General features: G+C 37.1%; 1 pseudogene across 1 annotated transcript in view; it reads left to right on the top strand.

The window, feature by feature from the left end:
* Window positions 1-276: 276 nt before the first annotated feature.
* The window catches only part of LOC309660586 (endothelial differentiation-related factor 1 pseudogene), a 150,000-nt pseudogene continuing 133,432 nt past the window's right edge, over window positions 277-16,844 (top strand). The window contains exon 1 of the transcript XR_014268360.1: window positions 277-5,632. The product of XR_014268360.1 is annotated as an endothelial differentiation-related factor 1 pseudogene (transcript). The remainder of the gene's footprint in view (window positions 5,633-16,844) is intronic.

Below are 16,844 nucleotides of genomic sequence, written 5' to 3'. Positions count from 1 at the left end.
GGTTTTTTTCTTGTTCCTTCATCTGGTACATAGCCCTCTGCCTTTTCATCTTGTCTATGTTTCTGTGAATGTGGTTTTTGTTCCACAGTCTGCAGGATTGTGGTTCTTCTTGCTTCTGCTGTCTGCCCTCTCCACAGGCAATTATTATATATCTATTATGTATTCTGTGGACTAGATAAGATATAAGTTAAATTGTAAGATACAGTCCCTATCACATATAGGGCATGACAGGGGCAGATTAAGGAGGGCTGAACCTGGAATTACTCTTCCATCTAGGTGGGAAGAAGGCCAGCAATGGCTGTTGTAGAAACAGCAGAACATAGTATCTAAAGTTTGGCAGAGTCCTCTGGAAGTGTCAGCATATAAGGGATCCAGTGTGTGTACAACATGGGACACAATGCCCAGGAATGGGTGCTATTCTTATATCCAGGCATGTAAGTCAAACCAGTCATATCTTTCCACAGATACAAAGTTGATAGTCATTGTGCTAGGCTCTTTAAAAAAATTTAAATCTCTGGTAGAGACTGGCATGAAAAATGTAGGACCTTGGTCCTGCAAAGTTTGAGGTCCTCAACAAGTTTAACAAGAGAGGGTTTCAGGAGACAAACCAGGGAAGAGCTAGTTAGCAGAGCTGGGCTATAGAGAAGGGACTGGATCCCAAGAATTAAGTAGAGTAGTTTTTTCAAGGCTGGACTCAAGGCTAAAGCCAGAGAAGCATAAGTTTGATTGGATAGTGAGATAATACAAAGAATTGGATTATCAAATCAGATTTTTGCCAGGAACAAGTTTAACTAATGATTTCATGTACACAAGTAATCATGAGACATAGGTGAAGCAGGGAGACATCTGCAATAGTCAGTACATCTTACCAGGTCCTTTTTTGGGGGCTGCATCAGGATGTTTCCTAGTCCCAGATTAATCTATGAGGTCTCCAATGAGGTGTGCAGTTAAGTCACTTATTGAGAAAGAACTGTTTGGGCCATGAAACATTTCCATTTTATGCTCAGATAGTTACATAGTTTATATCACATTTTCCAGGAAGCCATGTATATAAATCCATAGATCCTAGGTATGTTATCATCTTTTAACAGGTATATCCTGCTACAGATGAGGACTGTCTTGTTAGAAAATGGCATTACTTTGTTTGCTAGAGGTCATTAACCTTAGTATGCTTACAAGGATATTTGACCAGGTCATCTTTTTTCTTTCTTGGAGGTGTCCCCTGCCAATGGGACAGGAATGGGAGAGAGGAATTGCAAATCTTCTATTTAACTATTTACTTCTCAGATGATAAGACCCAGAAAATTGGAATCAAGCCAAATTTCCTCCTTCCTGAAATCTGGATTACGTTTGGAGTTTGACTTCAGGATAGAACTGGCAGGTGGGAGGAATATGGAACTGGGGAAAAAACTTAAGGAACTTTTGAGCTTGTCTCCATACTCAGTGGATAAATGTACTCCATATCATTAAGGATTTAAAAGGATAAATGGACATATAATATATAAAAAGGGCCTTGAGTATATGGATAAAGGGAGAGTAAGTGAGTTGGAATAACCAGGGCAGGCTTTGTGAACTTCTTTGTTTTCCTTCTCTTTTAATTTAACCCTTTCTCTCAGCCTGTGGTGTAGTGAGGGAGATTTCTGCACTTCCACTAATGGGTGAAGTTCTGTCCATAAAGTCAAGGTTCACTCAATGCAAAATCTAAAATATCAATAGAAATATTAAATGTAAAAGAGGAATTGAATATGAGAGAGGATATTAAAAGGTAGGTGTGTAAGGTCTGTGTCTTGAACAGACTTAATTTATCCTTGACATATGGTCCATTGTCAACCCTGAAGGCCTCTCCTAGTAACATCTCACACCAGTTGGAAATATTTTGTAGATGATCATCGTTCCTTAATTGTGGTTTCTTGTCCAATATTTAACACCCAAACTAATGTGAACAGATTAATTTCCTTGTATCAAGGCAGAGGAAGTGTGCATGGAAGAACCCTACAGCTTCTCTGAGTCTTCTGGTTAATAATGTGAGCAATAACTCATCCATTACTTTGAAACATTTCATCTACTGTTATCTTGAAGCATTATTTAAATGTTTTATTGTTTTCTACATTTCCATACTTGTATTTTTCTTGCCGACTGAATTTAAATTTCTAGAGAACACAACCAGTATAGTTGCTCAATACATGTTTCTTGACTTAATTTGCAGATCTATGGAACCTTGGAAAAATATTTTAAAAATCAATCTCTTTGGTATCCTATCTCTTCTAAGGCACATTTAAGAATCTATAATGACAGGCCAAATACAATTTATAACAGATAATTTAAATTTTCTATTGGTGGGTATTCATTATTTCCAGCTTCATTTTAAGCTCCTATACAATAGTTAAAAAATAACACTAGGCTTAAAGAGAAAGAAAGATAAAGAAAGAACATTAAATACCATCAAAAGGGAATTAAACTGCAATCAAATAAAAATTCTTGAGTACAGTTTGAAATGGATTTTAAGGGAAAGGGTTGAAAATTTCTAATCTTTTAAGGCTTTAATTTTTTTATTCCTAATCTATTGTTGTAAATAGTTCCAAGAAAATCTTAGGTTCTTCACCAATGTTACAAATCCTATCTGTATTGGTCAGGTTTCAATCAGAAAAACAGATGTTACTTTAAGTATTCCAACAGGGGTCTCGAAGTGGATAATTCTCTGGAGTTTGTCCAGAGGCCTCCTGCATCTGCTCACACTGCCAGCAGTGGCTACTGGCTTCTTCTATTCCACCTACTAAATCTAGTCTAAGTGCATCTCATCATCAGAATCTGACTTAGTTAGTTAGGGATAGTTAGATTGTTAGGGATTCTGTGAAATGTAGTTTTGAGTGTTACGTGTTATGCTGAGGAGATATAGAAATAGGTGGGCAATGATGTCCGGGAAACCACAGATCATCTTGCACACTATCTGTTCAGCATTTAAATTTTTAAAAAGCAGTTGTAAACACAATTGGTTTATTAATATTTACATATTTGCTTCAAAGATACAATGAACTTCCTCTTCATATAGAAACCAGGCATTTTTAGATATATATACGTTTGAAGAAATTCAAAATGACTCTAAGTGTCATAGTAGGGAGTAGCACTCTGGGGAGAAACTTTTGTTATTTCTATTTACCATCAAAAGCAGTGCTGGCACTATGGAACACTCCAGCAGAACATTTTTTGCTTTTGTTTCATGCTGAAAGAGTTCCATGAACCATGGTGAACTAAGTTTTCTCATTTTTTGATATCACAAACATGACGGCAGGGCAATAATGAAGGGGCCAACCTTGTTATCTTGATGATAGATATAAAAAGAATGATGGATATAAAAGGCATTTAATACAATTAACAATGTCATTGTTGAGTCAAGGATGTTTAGAAAACAAAACTCATTGTTGATCTGAAAACTTCTTTTAACAATGTGCTTATTATTGTTATGGATATAATTATTAATTGTTGACTTTTAGAGATCTATGCAATTTAAAAAGCAATGATCTGCATCAAGCATTAATATCCTCATTTTATGGATGAGGACAACAGAGATTAACATCACAGACAGTAAGTGACACAACCAGGAATTGAACCTACAGAACTTCTGCTCTTAACCAATTGCATGAGCATTTATAGTTAGGAGGAACCTTAGAGAGAGCTAGTCTAAACCATGCATTTTATACTTCAGTAAACTAAAAGCTGAAGAGCTGAAGCATATTGCCTTTGGTTATACTGCTAATTGCAGAGTTGTTACTCTGACCTGGGTACAATAGCCAGGCCAGGCTAAGCTTGGCTGCAGTAACAAAGGCCTGAAACTGCAGTGACTTTATACAACATATATTTGTTTCTTCTTTTATAAAGTCTAGTAGAGGTCAAGCAGTCCCACACTATGGAACACGTAGCCTCCACTTGTTTGTAACTGCCTGGGATTGAAAGTGACTTGCTAGATTCCACATCAGAGAATTAATCAAATGACCTCAACCTAAATATCATGACAGCTAGGAAATATGGTCTTCCTACAGGTGTGGTGAACACACAATAGTGTCCCTGTCATAACAGGAGTCCTGATACCCAGTCACATACTCTTATCATGACATTTATTAGTCTGCCTCTCACCCCACACACTCTCCAGCTCTGAAGCTGGTTTGATATTCTTCAGTAATAGTATTTTTAGCTAAAACATATTTGTTCCCATAAAGCTAGTCATTCTGGTCTTTTTTTTTTCTTTCTTACTTTAAAAATATTAACTGTGGTTGCTTATAATGGGTGTGATTTTTTTTACAAATTCCCACTTGATATAAATATCAAAACATATATGCAACTTCAACATAAGCCCCTTATTCTAAGTAGATGGGGGACTCATCAGGCCTCATAGAAAGAGTTCAGGTTTCAAATTTATTTCTTCTAGTTTTACAATGCAAACAGGCACTGTACACATTTCATATCCCCACTTTCTATTGAAAAATGTCGCTTGGTAGTTCTAGCTGCATGATTTTTAGATGAAATATCTATAGAAATATGTCATTGTGATAAAGAGGAGAATTTGGCCAAGAATCAACATTCTTTATGTTACTCTGCAGAGAAAAGCTGTAACAAAAGCTGAATGATGTATTTGGTATATGAAGTATAATGAATATAAGTTGCATAATGATGCAAAAGATGGAAATATTTGAGTAATTACTAAATATAAAGGAGACCATATGGATCCTGTTCTACACTGACACCCAAGAATCATAAAATATGGTTGGACAGCTGAATATTACCAAACAAGGTATATAGCCAGTGGGCTTGGCATGTTCAAATCCTGCACATTCCAGAGAAAGCACTGGCCCTTGACTAGCTCATGGGAGACAGTCTCTGAGCCCTTGGAATGTTTTGCCTGAAAAGAGTATCTTTGTATACCTGAGACCTTGGGCTATACAAGATAGTTCATGCTAACAATGAAATTTACAGCGAATACCCGTTTTTGTTCTCCTGCGACGCTGGGCCATGCTGTGTCAATTTGACCTCTGGGGGGTGGGGGAGAGGTTGGAGACTTATAGTCATGTAAGCATGGAGTGCCTATGTACTAACCCCCTATAAAAACCTAGGACAGCAAGGTTCTAGTGAGCTTCTCTGGTTGACAATATACATCATACACGTTGTTACTGGGAGAATTAAGTGCTGTCTGTACAACTTTAATGGGAGAGGCTAACTTGCACCTGGTTTCTCCAGGACTCTGTTCTATGCATCTTTTGCTGATTTTCATCTGTATCCTTTCACTGTAGTAAATTTTATCCATGAATATAACAGCTTTACTGAGTTCTGAGTTCTTCTGGTAAGTCATTAAACCTGACGGTAGTCTTGGGCTCCCCTGAAACACAGGTGAATAAAAGTTCATAAACAGAAAAATAATTCCCAATAGAATTGTGAGACACTAAGGGTCATAACAATATATAAAACATTTTTTAAGTGTGTTACTATTTACAAAAATTTCCCATAAATTACTCTATTTGTTATAGGAATTCAGAAGGAGTGAGAATCATTTCAAACTATAGAGTCAAGCAAGGTTTTATGGAAGAAGAGTCAGGACGTTGAGCTGGATTTCAAAGAGCTCAGCAAAGAAGACCAGAATGGGGTAAGGAAAATGCAATCCAGGGTCAGAGGGCAGTAAGCAGAACATTTCACCTGAAGTGTGAGTTTGAGGAAGGTAAGTAAAGAGTTAAGACTGTAAATGTAGGCTGCGGTCAAATTGTAGGGTTTTAATGCTGGTATTGTTTACCATAAATCTAAAAGCTGAACTTTTAGTAAATTAAACTAATCAAATTCCAGAAAGTTTCTGTGTGTGGAGAGGGTTCCCTATAGAGGGTCTCCATATGCTGTAAAATTCTGATGATAAAGTGAATCTTACTGCCAGAAAAAAGTCACTGTAATAATAACCTAGTGGGGTTCCACATGTATCCTCTTACAGTGATGTCCACATCAAATTTGCACAATTTATAACTGAAAAATTGAACTGTCTTCAGCCAGAAATTGTAAGCTCCACCTGTCATCTGAGAATCCAGCTGTGTTCTTTTTGGATTGTTGTAACATCACAGTAATAAGGATTCTGCAATTAGAATTTAGCTCACACTTTTGATAATGATTCATTATCCAAAGCTGTCTCCAACTCAGCTTCCCTGTGGCTTCACTGGCCCTAAAGCCTCCAAAACTGCTGTTGTCAGGAAGACTCACTGGTATTACTTTTGCTGTTATTCACTGACTGCCCTAAATACATACCATTTTCTTTGGAAGTAAGTTGTGGGGGTTGGGATTGGAGTGGGTAGGATTTATAAGGAAAAGATGGCAGGTTTATGCAAGGGTTTGGATTACAGAAAGGCATTAAACCCAATGTAGGTCTTAAAAGGTTGTGATCGTGGGCAGACCACCCATATCTTTATTTCTACAGCAAAATATTATGCCAACCAGCCCATTTCCTTCTCCCCCCAGCTATATAATGATTATAATGGTGTGTATTTTTGTTTCAAGTGTGTTTCTTCCATCAGGAGTAGGAAACAGAGGTACTCTATATTTGATGGTCCTTAGTTTGGTTCAATGCAAAGTTCCGGCCCTCCAACCATGTTATTGTGCAGACATACTCTCTTTCATATTTTTAAAAATTATCGTCTGTATTTAAATTACATGAACACTTTCTCCAGTTTCTTCTTGTATCAGTTAGACATGAGCTTGCAATACGACTGAAATTGAACCATTTATTCCTCTTTCTCCAAAATTGTGTGCTTTCCATGTATTCTGTATCTCAGTGCCACTAGTATCCACCCAGACTCCAAAGTTAGAACCTAAAAATCATTCTGACTTTTCCCACTCCACTCGTTACTTCCAATCAACCATCAACTTCTGGCTAATTTACTGCCTGAAAACTTCACTCTCCTGTCCACTTTTTTCCCTTCCTATGACTGTTCCTTAGTTTGGGCTACCATTATTTCTCACATGAATTGTGGCAATAACTTATTGGCTGGTTCCTCTATTTCTCATCTTCTATCCCTTAATTCATTTTCTTTTTGAAAATGTATTATAAAATACTGTACTAAATTTTCAGATTACAGAGCAAGAGATACATGATGGTCAGGGAGGGTCTTTCCCGCCACTTTTCCTCTCCTCCTTCCCTTGTTCAATCCTGGAGTGGAACTGGAGAGTGGGGAGGAAGTAGAATGAGGAAAGAAAATATGCCAACTATATCATTTCCTCCTCACAAAGAGGCCTACATTAAGGTGAGAGGAAAACTTTAATTGGAACATTTTGGGATGGAAAAAGGAACTCTGAGGTAGACATGTTAATTTTGAGATGTCAATTGGGAATTCAGGTGGAGATGTTGAATAAGGAGTTGGATTTATGAATCTAAAGTTTAAGGCTGAAGGGTGCCCACCCTCACCACTTCTATTCAGCAGAGTACTGGAAGTCCTAGTCAGAGCATTTAAGCAAGAGAAATAAAAGGCATACAAATTGGAAACAAAGAGGTTAAATTGTCTCTCTTTGCAGATAACATGATCTTATATATAGGAAGTCCTAAAGACTACCCAGAAAACTGCTAGAAATAATAAACAAATTCAGTAAAGCTACAGGATACAAAATCAACATGCAAAAGTCAGTTGTGTTTCTATATACTAACAACAAACTATCTGAAAAAGAAGTTTTTAAAAATCCTGTTTACAATAGAATCAAAAACAATAAAATACTTAGGAATAAATTTAACCAAGGAGGTGAAAAATCTCTACATTGAAATCTGTAAGACATTGATGAAAGAAATGGAAGAAGAAACAAAAATGGAAAGATATCCCATGTTCATGGATTAGAAGAATTAATATTATTAAAATGTCCACACTGCCCAAAGCCATCTACAGATTCAATGCACTGCGTAATAAAAATTTCAATGGAATTTTTCACAGAAATAGAAAAAACAACCCTAAATTTGCATGGAACCAAAACAGATCCTGAATAACCAAAACAATCTTGAGAAAGAAAAACAGAGCTTGGTGGTATCTCACTTCCTAATTTCAAACTATATTACAAAGCCATAGAACAAGTGGTCTCTGACTTACCATGGTCTGACTTAGGATTTTTCAACTTTACAGTGGCATGAAAGCAATATGCATTCAGTAGAAACCATACTTTGAACTTTGAATTTTGATCTTTTCCCAGGCTAGTAAAATGTAGTAGCATACTCTCTCGTGATGCTGGGCAGCTCCCAGTCAGCCACTTGATCATCAGGGTAAACAACCAATACAGTTACAGCCATTCTGTACCCATACAACCATTCTGTTTCTCACTTTCAGTATAGTATTCACTAAATTGCATGAGATATTGAACACCTTATTATAAAATAGGTTTTGTGTTAGATGATTTTTCCCCTGTAGGCTAATGTAAGTGTTCTGAGCACATTTAAGATAGGTTAGGTTAAGTTATGATGTTTGGTAGGTTAGGTGTGTTAAATCATTTTCAATTAACAATATTTTCAACTTACAACGAAAATATTATTGGGAAAAGTTATTTAGGAAGTAACCCCATCATGAATCAAGGAAAATCTGTGTCAAAACAATATTGGATTGGCCTAAAAACAGAAACATAGACCAATGGAACAGAATAGAGAGCCCAGAAATAAACCCATGCATGTATGGTCAGCATCTTTGAAAGTGTGTCAGGAAATCACAATGGAGAAAGGAGTTTATCTTCAATAATGGTGTTGGCCATACACAAAAATAAACTCAAAATGGATTAAAGACCTAAATGTAAGGCTAGACACTATAAAACTCTTAGAGGAAAACATAGGCAGAACACTCTTTGACATAAATCACAGCAAGATCCTTTTTGACCCACCTGCTAGAGAAAGAGAAATAAAAACAAAAATAAGCAAATGGGACCTAATGAAACTTTAAAACTTTTGCACAGCAAAGGAAAACATAAACAGGACAAAAAGACAACACTCAGAATGGGAGAAAATATTTGCAAATGAAGCAACTGACAAAGTATTAATCTCCAAAATTTACAAGCAGCTCATGCAGCTCAAAATCAAAAAAACAAAAAACCCAATCCAAAATGGGCAGAAGACCTAAATAGACATTTCTCCAAAGAAGATATACAGATTGCCAACAAACACATGAAAGGATGCTCAACATTACTAATCATTAGAGAAATGCAAATCAAAACTACAATGAGATATCACCTCACACCAGTCAGAATGGCCATCATCAAAAAATCTACAAACCATAGATGCTAGAGAGGTTGTGGAGAAAATGGAACCCTCTTGCACTGTTGGTGGGAATGTAAATTGATACAGCCACTATGGAGAACAGTATGGAGTTTCCTTAAAACACTAAAAATAGAACTACCATATGACCCAGCATTCCCACTACTGGGCATATACCCTGAGAAAACCATAATTCAAAAAGAGTCATGTACCACAATGTTCATTGCAGCTCTATTTATAATAGCCAGGACATGGAAGCAACCTAAGTGTCCATCGACAGATGAATGGATAAAGAAGATGTGGCACATATATACAATGGAATATTACTGAGCCATAAAAAGAAATGAAATTGAGTTATTTGTAGTGAGGTGGATGGACCTAGAGACTGTCATACAGAGTGAAGTAAGTCAGAAAGAGAACGACAAATACCATATGCTAACACATATATATGGAATCTAAAAAAAAAAAAAAGTGGTTTTGAAGAACCTAGGGACAAGACAGGAATAAAGATGCAGACATAGAGAATGGACTTGAGGACACAGGGAGGGGGAAGGGTAAGCTGGGACGAAGTGAGAGAGTGGCATTGACACATATACACTACCAAATGTAAAATAGCTAGTGGGAAGCAGCTGCATAGCACAGGGAGATCAGCTCGGTGCTTTGTGACCACCTAGAGGGGTGGGAAAGGGAGGGTGGGAGGGAGATGCAAGAGGGAGGGGATATAGGGATATATGTATACATATAGCTGATTCACTTTGTTATAAAGCAGAAACTAACACACCATTGTAAAGCAATTATACTCCAATAAAGATGTTTAAAAAAATAAAATAAATAGATAAAATAAAATTTACATTATTATTTTAATGCCACAAATGGAATTAAGGGATCAAAAGGTATGTTAATTTCAATGGCAAAAAAATAAATTAAAAAAAATTATAAATAAATAAATAAATAATAAATCTTCAGAAAAAATAAATAATAAATGGTGTTGGGAAAACTGAATATCCACATGCAAAAGAATGAAACTGAACCATTATCTTACACCATGCACATAAATTAACTCAAAATGCATTAAGGACTGAAACCATAAAAGTGGAAGAAAACTTAGGGAAAAATCTCCTTGACGTGGGTCTTGGCAAATGCAACAATAGCAAAAATAAATAAGTGGGACTCCATCAAACTAAAAGGCCATAAAAAGGAAGGAAATCCAGCTACTAGCAACAGTATGGATGAAACTTGAAGGCATTATGCTAAGTGAATTAAGAGACAGAGAAGGACAAATTCTGTATGCTCATTTATATGTGGAATCTAAAAAAAAATCAAACTTATAGAAACAGTATAGAATGGTTATTGACAGGGTCTGGGGGCTGAGGGAAATGGGAAGATGTTGGTCAAAGGGTATAAGCATTCAGTTATAAGATGAGTAAGTTCTGGGGATCTAATGTACAGCATGGTGACTATAGTTAATAATACTATATTGTATACTTGAAATCTAATAAGAGAGTAAATCTTAAGATGATCTCACCATACACACAGAAAAAGGTACCTATGTAAGGTGATGAATGTGTTAACTAATTTTATTCTGGTGGTCATTTCACAATATGCATATATCAAATTATTATGTTGTATACCTTAAATTTATGTAATTTTATTTGTCAATTATATTTCAATAAATCTGGGGAAAATATAAGTAAAAAAGAGAAAAATTTACTTCCCCCAAAATAAATAAAATAAAATAAAATTTAAGGCTGGAGATATGGATTTGGGTGTCTTCTGGATATTAGTGGGAGGCTAGATGAGACCTAGCCTAGGCTAGATAGAAAAAAAGGGAGGTTCAAAGACAGAGACATGGGGCCTTCCAGTGTTTAGATGGGTTGATGAGGAGAAAACATAAAGGAGATTAAGAAGGTGCTTCCAGAAATAGGGAAGGAAAACCAGGCTAGTGTGTCCTGGAAGTCAAGTGAAGAATGTGTTTCAGTGAGGTGGACTGATGGCCTTTGTAAAATGGTGGTGAAGAAGAAGCAAGATGAGGATGGACGAATAACCACTGTATTTAGCAACATGGAGATTGTTGTTGACCTTTCAATATCAGTGAAGGGATGGGAAGAAAAGCCTAATTTGAACAGACACTAAAGAGAACAGGGGAAGAGTCATTGAGGGTAGAGAGTATAGACAAGGAAAGGAAGAGTTTTGCTCTAAAAGAAAGTGGGGTGGTTGCTGGAGGCAGTACTGGACTCTAAGAGGATTTTTAAGATGAGAGATGTTTGCATGCCACTGAGCAAGAGAAAATTGATGACACAGGAAAGAGAGAGGAGAGTGACTAAGCAGTGTTCTCGAGTCAGCAGAGGGGATTGGATCTGGTGCACAAGTGGAGGGGTTGGATTTATCTAGGAGTGTCGATAGTTCTTCCAAATTAACAGGCGAGAAGGCAGAGTATATGGGCATAGATGTTGATAGGTGGGTTGATGCAGTGATGGGAGTTTGTAAAAGTTCTCGTCTGATTCCTTCAATTTTCTCAGGCAAATAGAAAGCAAGGTCATCAGCTGGGGGTGAGGTATTGAAAACTTTGAAAAGCCCCCTTATCATCACCAACCTATCTATCAATAAAATTCAGCCGTCTTAGCACTTATCATTAGCATGCTCTATATTTTGCTTACTTTTCATGTGTATTGTCTATCTCCCCACCAGAACATGAACTGCATAAGAGGAAGGTTTTCTGTCTGATTTATTTACTGCTATAACTACAGAACCTAGAATACTACCAGGTAAATAGGTGTTTGGTAAATAGTTGTTAAATTAATTAATGGAAGGATTTTGTGATTAATTAGGCTTGGGGTGCATTGAGTGGGCTTTTTAATATGAAAACAAAGGAAGTATCTGTGTATCATATAAGAGTGATTAAAGAAGCTATGGGACTTGGGGGACATATTATCCTAATCGTGAGGGGAAACCAGGTTGCTGAATGACTTGAAGAAAAAGGGAAGAAAAATAGGTTGGTTTCTACTGGCACACTCCTGAGTTTGGCTCATTCAACAAATTGGTTATAATATACAGTTCAGGAAAAGGAGCATCTTCACTTGCCTGAAAGCATTCTAAAGCCTGGAGAACATAGTTTAGATTGCTTGTGGGTTAGACAATTGCGAATGTTCAGTCTCCTTTTTCAAAACATGTAGCAAAAGCTTTAAGTTCAGCATCTGACAGTATGACAAATTGCAGGACTGGTGGCCAAAGGGAAATGAGTCTTAATAAAACATTAAAATCCATGGTTACGTGGTATACTTTTTGGGCTCCATATGTTTCTCTGCCAAAATCCAGCCCACACTTCAGTAACTAACTTATGTACAAACATCTTGAACATAGCTGCATCAGTAATAGTTTCCAGTTACATAAAAAGCAGAAATTATCACACCATTGTAAAGCAATTATACCCCAATAAAGATGTTAAAAAAAAAACTATTTTAAAATAGTTTTAAATAGTGACAAGACATTGGTTAGTCTTGGGATATATGAAATGGAGTCAGAGACAGAAATTCTTGTTACATGTTAATGTGGGACCACTCATTATTTTTTAAAAAATCACCTTTCTGTTGGCCATGCAAGGGGATCAAACAGATTCAGATTCAATCTTTATCAGCCAAGGATGAATTAAGAACAGAGAAACCAATCCAGCTCTTTCCTCCCTTCCTCCCTTCCTCCCTTCCTCCCTTCCTCCCTTCCTCTCTCCCTCCCTCCCTTCTTTCCTTCCTCCCTCCCTCCCTCCTTCCCTTCCTTCCTTCTTTCCTTTTTTTTTTTTTAATGCTAGAGTTTTCATGCAGAATATTGTTCATACAGTTGATGAAAGGGCTGAGAAGCTGATGGGAAAGGGGGCAGGGCAGGCAAGTCAGAGATTTGCAAGAACAAGAAGCAGCAACCCCTAAGACTAAAGCGGCAGGGAGGAGGTGGATTATCAGAGCCCCAAACTGAGACCATCTAATGGGAGCTAGAACTATAGCTAGACCCATTAGACCTGGAGCCACCAAGGAGCTGGAGCTGCTTCTGGAAAGGTTAGCCTAGGCAAAGCAAGGAGTAGGACTATCCTGTCTACTTTTCTGTGGCCTCCTAGTCTCTGTTACTGAACCGAACTTGGGTTCACTCACCCAACATGCAGCAAAGCCAATCTACTGACACCAGGCTGTGGTGAAGGAAACTATGGCGTTTATTTGCAGGGCACCAAGCAAGGAGAATAGGCAGCTAATGCTCAGAAGACGCTGATGGCTCTTAGGGAAGGGTTTTTAAAGACAATTTAGGGGTGAGAGTTGCAGGGTGTGTAATCAGTTCATGGACATTCTTCTGATTGGTTGGTGGTGAGGTAAGAGTGATGTTTGGGGAATCTTAATCATCATTCTTCTGGTTCCACCCAGTCTGGGGTCTGTGTGTTTGCGGGCTACATGTAGGCACCATCCTCCACTGGGTGGGGGTCTTAGTTTCTGCAGAACAACTCAAAGATATGCATCAGATTGTTATCTGTATCTCTTCAGGTGGAACTAGGAGTCCTGTGGCTCTATTGTCCTAATCATTAACTGCTTGAGTCTGCTCTTTGGATCTCAGGAAAGGTCAAACAAGAAGTGGGGGAGGAGGGAGGCACAGGGGTGTTTGTACCTGGGAAGGCCTCACAGGTTCCTGCTTCGTTTCAGTCCCCCCTTTTCTTCAATACTTCTCAATCCTGAGGGGAACAGAGGCGGGACAAGAAAGGGAATATAGTTTTGGATAGAGAGTTAATCATAAACTCGGGGGACTTAGTTTCCTCTCCACCAGGTCCCAACCCTCCTACCCCTTGGCTGAATACATCCAAAAGGCACAACAAAGGAACCTGGGAAATATAGTTTCTGCTAATAGACAGCGAGCCAGAGAGAGGGCAGAGAGTATATATGAGAGCAAAGAAACAATTCAGAAATTCTGTTCAATCTTTTATTAGCTGTGAGTCCTTGAGTGATTATTTTAACTTTTGGTTTCTTCATCTGCAATATGAAGGATACCTACTTCATAGGAATTTTGTGATTCCAAATGCAATAATGTATATACAATGCCTGATTCATAGTAGGAGCTCAGGACATCTTTTTCCCCCTTCCCCATTTACAAATACTCCTCAAAGCATTGCTTTCCTAGAAAGATAAAGAAACTAATGAGTCTGAAGAGAGTTTGGCTACCAAATCTTATCTTTGGTGCTTCTTTAATTTCGGTAACCTTCATCAAAAGCAGCACAGAACCCAAAGCTGACCAAAAGGGGGCAGTTCTCAAAGCTCACATTTGCCAAGAATTGTTTCTCTGAAATCTCAGTCACTTTGAGGTCCCCTGACAAGATAGAGTTTGTAGTAATGACCACAAAAATCAGTGAACAAGTGTTTCTAGAAGAGACTAAAGTCAATAGCCCTTAATCCTTGCTCCTAAAATAGGATGTTGTAATTTTTCATAGATCTTGAAAGAGAGGGTTTTAATCACTGCACTAAAATCTTAAGGGAGACCTATCTCTTGACAGTAAAACTTGCTGTCAGGGTTAAGAATGGTGCTCACGAAAGTGTGCATGAAACACAATAAAACCTCATTTTTATAATTTGACCTAATTTGAAATTTGGGGTAACTTTGTCTTGGAAAGATTTAAGTTCCTGCTGAAGGATCTGATTAATTTAATTCATCAGATACTTACTGAATCCCTAAAGGTGCTTCTGACCCCAGGCTGGGCTAAGGAAAACATACTCACAATGCTCGTAAGATGGTCCCTACTTTCAAGGCATTCATCGTCTAGTAGGGTTTCCCTTGATGAAAAGGTTTGCGTAAATTATGAGTCAGGAAGCAAATTCAATCTATTTAATAAAAAGCTTTAAGTAAACAAATTGTATGACTCACTATAAATAATTTTTATCTCTTCATTAAAGCAGGCTGTGAACTCTTATTTTGCTTAGAGTGTTAATTGCAATAGAATGAATGACACTTTTTTAGCAGATAGTCCTGGAATCAAAATCTGACTTTGTCATATACTAGAGTGATTCTGTGAATAATGATATCTGCTCTGTAGTATTTCCATGGCAGATAACTAAGGAAATATGTGAGAGAGTTTGTCCCACCACCTGGTTCCAGATTCAGAAATATTTGATGATTCACATTCTTCCCTTCTCTGGGAAATGCTCCACCTCTTAGCGATCAATTCAAGTTATCTGATCATTGGACAGTAATAAAAAATGATTTTAAAATATTTTCTGTGTTTTAGAATTTTTAATAATCAGGCATGCCCTATCTAGAGTTTATTCAAATTAAAAATGGTTTTGTTTTGTTTTTAATTTATATATAAGAAGCATAATTGAGGGGAATTCTTTTTTCTCCTGATAACTAGACTGTTACAGGAATTTAGGAACTAGAGGAAAGTTTATGAAAGCAAAAATATTTTTCTTAACTTCATTTCTTAGAGGCACCACTGCTATCTTTTTGGTGTATTTTTCCTTTAATCTTTTAATCAAAAGTTTTCTTTATGCGATTGAAATGATACTGTATATACATATGCATTTTGGTATCTCGTTTTGGGGGGTAACTTTATATTATACACATTTTCCATGTCATTAAACACACTGTAAAGCACCATGTTCCACTGTTAAAAAACAAAATCCAACCAAGTAAATTTCAAGATCTAATTGACTTTATTCAATGAATTGAGCAGCATCCCATCTAGAAAGTAGAAAGGAGCTCTGAGGAACTGTACAAACTGGAAGGTTTTTAAGGGCACAAAGAGGGTGAGACAAGGAAGTCATAAACAAAAGAAAGGATTATTTCAGGCAAAGTGACCTTCCTTTAGGGGAAGGGCAGGGGTCTCTCAGGCAGATTACCTCAATAGTGCTGATCAGATAATTCCAGATTGACTGGTAAAGGTCATGTTCCTGGGAGTGGCTGAAACTGCAGTTAAGCCTTGGTTTGCTGTCATGGAGCTTAGCACAAGTGTTTCTTTTCAGCAGTAGAGATGTATCACAATTATTTAAGGGGATTAAATTATTCCCTTAATTTTGGGCCCTTTGCTTATATTCCATTTTCTTTATTATAAATAACACTGTAAATATGTATTAGTGCATAAATATATACACATTGTTGGATTGTTTCATGAGAATGTACATCTAGTAATATATTTACAGGTCAAAGTTGTTTTTTTTTTTTTTTTGACCACGCTGCACGGCATGTAGGATCTTAGTTCCCCGACCAGGGATTGAACCCATGCCCCCTGCACTGGAAGTGTGGAGTCTTAACCACTGGACCACCAGGGAAGTCCCCCATTTTTTTTTTTGGTACAGGTAAAATTTTATAAACTTTTTAAAAGCATTTGATAAGAGGTAACAAACTGAGTGCATCAGCAATAGCCCAGGTATTATAATATTTTTAGGTGTTTAACTGTAAGGAAGAAAATAATGTATATTATTTCAACTTTCAGTTGTTTAAATAATAATGAGATTGGAGATTTTCTAATCTCCATTTGAATTTCTTCTTTGGCAAATTGCTTGTGAAAGAGCAAATTGTTTTCAATTCCATTTGGTAAATATTCCTTTAGCATTATCCATGCTCCAGATGTTGGAACAACAGGAGTTGGTGT

Source organism: Balaenoptera physalus (assembly GCF_965194825.1).
Source record: "Balaenoptera physalus genome assembly, chromosome: 4".
In the NCBI taxonomy this organism is placed as follows: domain Eukaryota; kingdom Metazoa; phylum Chordata; class Mammalia; order Artiodactyla; family Balaenopteridae; genus Balaenoptera; species Balaenoptera physalus.
The sequence above is the reverse complement of the archived record's forward strand: the minus strand, read 5'-3'. Positions and strand labels throughout refer to the sequence as shown.